This window comes from Myotis daubentonii, chromosome 3, assembly GCF_963259705.1.
Source record: "Myotis daubentonii chromosome 3, mMyoDau2.1, whole genome shotgun sequence".
Classification (NCBI taxonomy): domain Eukaryota; kingdom Metazoa; phylum Chordata; class Mammalia; order Chiroptera; family Vespertilionidae; genus Myotis; species Myotis daubentonii.
Window position 1 is genome coordinate 7,762,245 of NC_081842.1, and position 5,577 is coordinate 7,767,821.

The 5,577-nt window shown below is 54.6% G+C and overlaps 1 pseudogene; it reads right to left on the minus strand.

Moving 5' to 3' along the window:
- Positions 1 to 4,185: 4,185 nt before the first annotated feature.
- LOC132231826 (probable U3 small nucleolar RNA-associated protein 11) lies at positions 4,186 to 5,238 on the minus strand (annotated as a pseudogene).
- Positions 5,239 to 5,577: the final 339 nt, after the last annotated feature.

The window sequence follows — 5,577 nt, forward strand, 5'->3', positions numbered from 1 at the left end:
CAGGCCTCCTCACTTCCAACTCTGCTCCCCCCTCCCCGCCCCTCCCCCGCTTATATAACACTGGCCACCTTCCTGCTTCCTGCCGGCTGCTTCCTGTACTATTGTGCTTGGGGGCGTGGCTCGGCCTCTGGCCAATAGCGCCGCAGCACAGCCACAGAGCGGCAGCACCCAGCTACCGGCCTGGCTGGGCACTGACTTGGCTGCTCACTGACACCCTGTGTGTTTACATTTGCAGGGAAGCAGGCAGCCCACTCCTGCCGCTGCCTCACCTTTAGGCTAAGAAAGGCCCGCTCCTCCCTCCGGAATCGAAACCTCTTGGGGATGAATGACCCCAGCGATGGCCCAGCACCCGCTCCGTGTCACTGTCACAGCCCTTCCCAGTCATCACAGCCCGTTCCTCAGCCGCAGTGCCCTGCACCACCCCCTGCCAGTCCTCACCTGTCACCCCCTGAGGACCGCCTGATGTTATCCCTTCTGAAATGTGAGCAAGATCTCAAACGCCCCCTGTCAATAGCTCCCTTGCCCTGCCTGTCTTCCTCTAAAAACTTTGTATTTAAAAGTATATATTTAGAAATAGAAACATCAATGATGATGGAATCATTGATTGGCTGCCTCCTGCACATTCCAAACTGGGTATGGAAACCTCTCCCTGCCCCTCTTCCTCACTCCTCCCCTGGCTAGCAGGCCCCCAGTGGCAGCAGGACACGATGGAAGGAGGCTGGGGGGGGGGGGTAGAGAGGAGGTGGGGAACCATGGGGTAATGGGGCACCAAGGGCAGCCAGCATCTGGCGTCTGACATCTGTTTCTTCTGTACCCGCCTGGCGACCTTCACCTCCTCTCCCGACCCCGCAGGGGCCTCAGGGCCCAGATCGGCCCCTGATCGCCCACCAGGCCTAGGGACCTCATTGTGCATGAATTTCGTGCACCGGGCCTCTAGTGTCTCAATAAAAATAGAAAAAGAAAGAAAACAAATGCAGGGGGATTGATCTTGACACCAGAAATGTTGCACCAGCAGGACGCAGCTCACACCCATGGCTTCACAGGGTGTCCCTGGTGGGCCTCTTGGGGCAAAGAATCCAGTCTACAGAATGGAGGCCTCCCTGTGGGTCCCACATCCTCTCACATTCACTCCAGCCTGAACCCACAGGCCAAATAGAACCACTTATACCTGGAAGGGCTTGTGAAATGGACAGTGATTCAGCGGCTGGGCTGGGCTGGGCGGGGCTGGGCTGGGGGAGGAGCAGTGACTCCGGAGGGGCAGTGGCTTCGGTGAGTCTGGGGAAGTGAGTGCCTGGACTGCGGGGTGTTACCCTCTGGCTCAGCTGCTGGAAAGGCCCAGGGGGAGAGCAGGGGGGTGTCAGAGGGTTTGCCTGGGAAAGCGGTGTGAGCGGAGCTGGGGTATCCAGTCACCTGTGGGTCGTGACCCTCCGTGAACATCCCCGGTTCACAGGGCGACCCTGGTCTGGGGCCCTCTTCCCAGGGAGGGCGGGAGCTGTGGGGTGGGGGTTGGGCGTTGGCAGCATTTCCTGCTCCCGCCCCGACCCCCGTGACCCCGCCCCTTAGCCCAACATCACTCCGTAGCCCAAGTCCCCTGTTTCCTGTCCCTGGCCTCGCCTTGCCTGGTACACGGGAGGGGAGCTGAACAGGGCGTGGCGGCACCCACTCTCGGGAGGTTCTGAACCCCCGTGGGCGCCTTGGTCCCGGTCTTTGTGCGCCCCTCGCCCCCCATTCCGCCGCCTTCCGCCCCGCAGGTTCCATTCTGGCTTCACCGCCGAGCTCCGCCCAGGGACAGTCCTGTCGTAGAAGCGGAGCCAGGAGGACCGGACCCAACTGAGTGCCCACAGTCCACACCATGGGGAACCTGGAGCCCGAGGGCGACCCAATGTGTCAAGGAGCCGCATCCATAGGGTCCAAGGAGGGAATGAATCCCGAGTGTCGTGCTGCCCCTGCCCCTCCGGGCTGCCCCTCCCCAGGCCGGGCCCTGCTCCTGGGGGCGAAGTGCCCAGCATTCCCATCCCTTCTCCTCGGGACCCCAGACCGTTTCCTCCACCCGTCTCCTGGCCACATACTACTTCCGTTCTCCTTCCCAACTTCACAATCGTTCCTTCTTTTCTTAAAAGACTCAGGGTTTTCTGCCTCCGCCCCACCGCCGCAGGCTCCGCCCCCCCATGCCCGTTAGGCCGGGAGGAGGAGAAGAAGGCGGTGGTGGCGGGTGGAGGATGGGGAACTGTTCTGGCTCTGGAGCCGCTGCACAGCTGGGAATCTCCTGCAGCTCATTAATTGTGTGAGTAAAAACCAAGTCACATCCAAAATTCCATCGAACCGGGCACATATGAGCCACAGTTTACTGAAAAAGAGCCAGCGGCAATGGATCGAGAATCCAACAAGGCTGCCTGGCCCAGACCAGCGGGAGGATACCTGGTGAGTATTAGCTGCCACCCTTAGCCTGTCAGTCCGGAGGCCCTGAGGAGCCAGGGTAGTCCTGGGCCGCTGACGACTTGCTGTGAGACCTCGGGCAGGTTTATCACCCTTCTGAGGAGCAGATTGCGTCCTCACCAGTCCATGAGGGTGACGGACTGGACGCTAGGTGGTGCCCAGCCCACAGATGATCACATGCGATTCCAACACTCACCACCAGGGGGAAGAAGAGCCTTGGCCGCTGACACACCAAGCAGGCAGCACACATTGAGCCTGTCACTAAGGTCACCTTCATGGGTGCACACAGTGGGAAGCAGTAGCAACACACATCTGCGCTGTTCACTGCCTCCCCGTCCATGGAAAAGGCACGGGGTCGTCAGGGGCTTGGGGAGACCAGATAGAGCACCCCCACCAGGAGCAGGAGGCCTCAGTGTTCACCCGACTCCCTAAGGTGGGGAGGAGACAAGGCCTGGGGCCCACAGCCTCAGGGCAGGGGTGGCTGAGCCAGGGGCCTGGCAGGTGCACCGTGACCACAGAGGGTGAGGTGGGTGGCCAGATGGGGCAGCCAGCGGACATTGTGGCCTCATGGGCTCTGCCGGAGTGGTCAGGCCGGGTAAAGGGTCCTCTCTTGGGGAGCCCAGTAGACAGCCCTTGGGTGGTGCCCTCCCTCTTTCTGGAACAAACTAGACCCCAGAAGGGAGGACACACGAAGAAAAAAATTTCCCAAAGTGACTCCTTTTCCACACCCAGTGACACCGTGCGCTGTCATTTTAAGTGGAAAGGAACGAACACACACAGACACAGACGCACACGTGCACACACCCGGTGTGTGTCCATCACTCTGGGCTTGGCCCCTTCACCCCTGTGGGAGTTTCCACAGACTCCTCCTACCCCCACCCGCCCCATCCTTCCAGCAGGAAGGCCCCCACTCCTGCCAGTTAATCCACATCCATAAGGAACATGGGGTGCCCCGTGTGGGAGGCAAAAGTGGCCTCTGCAGTGGGGCTGGGGTGGAGTCTCTAGGTCCTCACTCCCCCTGAGTCTCCTCAGACCGGCTGTCCTCACAGACGCCTTCACTTTTGCGCAGTCTGGTGTGTCATCGAACCATAAGTAGGGGCCGGGGTCCTGTTGGGTCCGGCTGCAGCCATAACTGAGCTGTCCTTAGAGGCCCGTGGCCTTGTGGTCACTGCAGTTCTTTTTTTTCCCCCTTGGGATAAAACATTATGTAAACATGAAAAATAAGATTTAATTTTTCCTATGAGCATATATTGCATTGCTGGTTTAAAATTTAGTGATGTAACAAATGGATAAGAGCAAATGAGTTAAGTGAAAAAACTAAAATATAATTACAAAAAAGTCTAGTGCATACCTCTACAAAATGGAGGCGATAAGCCAGAATGCTCATACTGTTCACCTCCACCACTGTCCGAGCTCCCAGCACTGTAAGGATGCAGCAGCTATTTAATGTTCTTGAATAAGTATTGGCATTAAAGTGAACTCATTTATTTCCCAAACTTGCTGTAATGAGATATGAAACTTTCATAATTAAAAAAAGTAAGTATATACAAATAAGACTAATTTTACAACTCAAAACCATAGGAGGGGAAAGGAGCATTGCTGTTGTTTATATCAAATGTCAGATCTGCAATAAATTATAATTAGAAACAGGAACACCATCTCATTTATACGAATGGAATTTGAGGTTTTTTGGGGGAAGGGACATAGGATTCCTTTCTATTTGGAATGACAAGGCTTATCTATAACACTTCAACATTTCCGGCGACTCTGAAATTTGTAAATAGCTGGGAGTTCACCATCTCTTTCTTCACCTTCACCTTCTGAGTTTTATCCAGAAGATCTTTGAGTGTTTGAATTTTCTGTGCAATGATGAACAATTTCCTCTTGCATTCAATCCGCTGTGTCAGGCAGTTATACTGCTTTTGCCTCCCCACCCCCCCCCTTTTTAAAAATATATATATTTTATTGAATTTTTACAGAGAGGAAGGGAGAGGGATAGAGAGTTAGAAACATCAATCAGCTGCCTCCTGCACACCCCCTACTGGGGATGTGCCCGCAACCAAGGTACACGCCCTTGACCGGAATCAAACCTGGGACCCTTCAGTCCACAGGCCGACACTCTATCCACTGAGCCAAACCAGTTAGGACTGCTTTTGCCTTTCTTTAGCTATCCGCTTAAGTCGAGTCTGATGAGGAACTCCTTTCATTTCTCCTTCTGCAAGGTCTCTATGGGGGAGGGGGGGGTCTATTAAAGTCTCTGTCCACTAATTCTGGGGCAGTTCGCTGGTGAGTTGCAATGTCAAACCTCCAACTTCCTTTTTAGTGTCAAAAAAGAACACATGCTTATTCTGTTGCTTCCCCTGGAAATCCAGCAGGTGGAGCTCTCTGTCTTTTGATTTCCTTAGCTTCCGCAACCCTTTCCATTTCCATATATTTGTCATCCTGAGTTCTCCTCAGTTTCAGCTGTTCTGGAGTTACTTCTTCCTTCGTCTCCGGGATAACATGACCTCCATCCTGGATTTTAACTCGAGTCATTTTATAGTAGAATTCATCTGGTTTTTTTTCAAGAGCTTTCTTTCGAAGAGCTCTGAGGCATTTTTGCTTTTTCCGGTAGTCATTTGCAAGAAGTTTATAATCTTTCTTTTTCTCCAGCAGGCCCAGATGTTTTCAAAAGCCAGGCTGGCTTCGCTCTCGGTGATCCCGCTGTCGGGACTTAGCTGACTTCCGAAAAGACGCCGACATAGCTGCTCACGCCTGGGAAAGCCCAGTAGATAACCCTGGTGCCGCACCATCTCAGTCTACGGGTCCGTCACTGCAGTTCTTGCTTAGGCCTTGTCATGGGCTGAGCTGTGCCCCCCCAGTTGAAGCCCTAAGCACCTCAGGGTGTGGCTGTATTTGGAGATGGTTCAGGTTAAATGAAGGTCACTAGGTGGACCCTATTCCAACAGGATGGGTGTCCCTATAAGAGATTAGGACACACACACACACACACACACACACACACATACACACACACAGAGGTATGACCAGGTGAGGACACAGGGAGGCAACAGCCAAGAGCAAGTGAAGGCGAGAGGCCTCAGGGAAAGCAGCCCTGCAGACACCTTCATCTCGGACTTCTAGCCTCCAGACTGTGAGGCC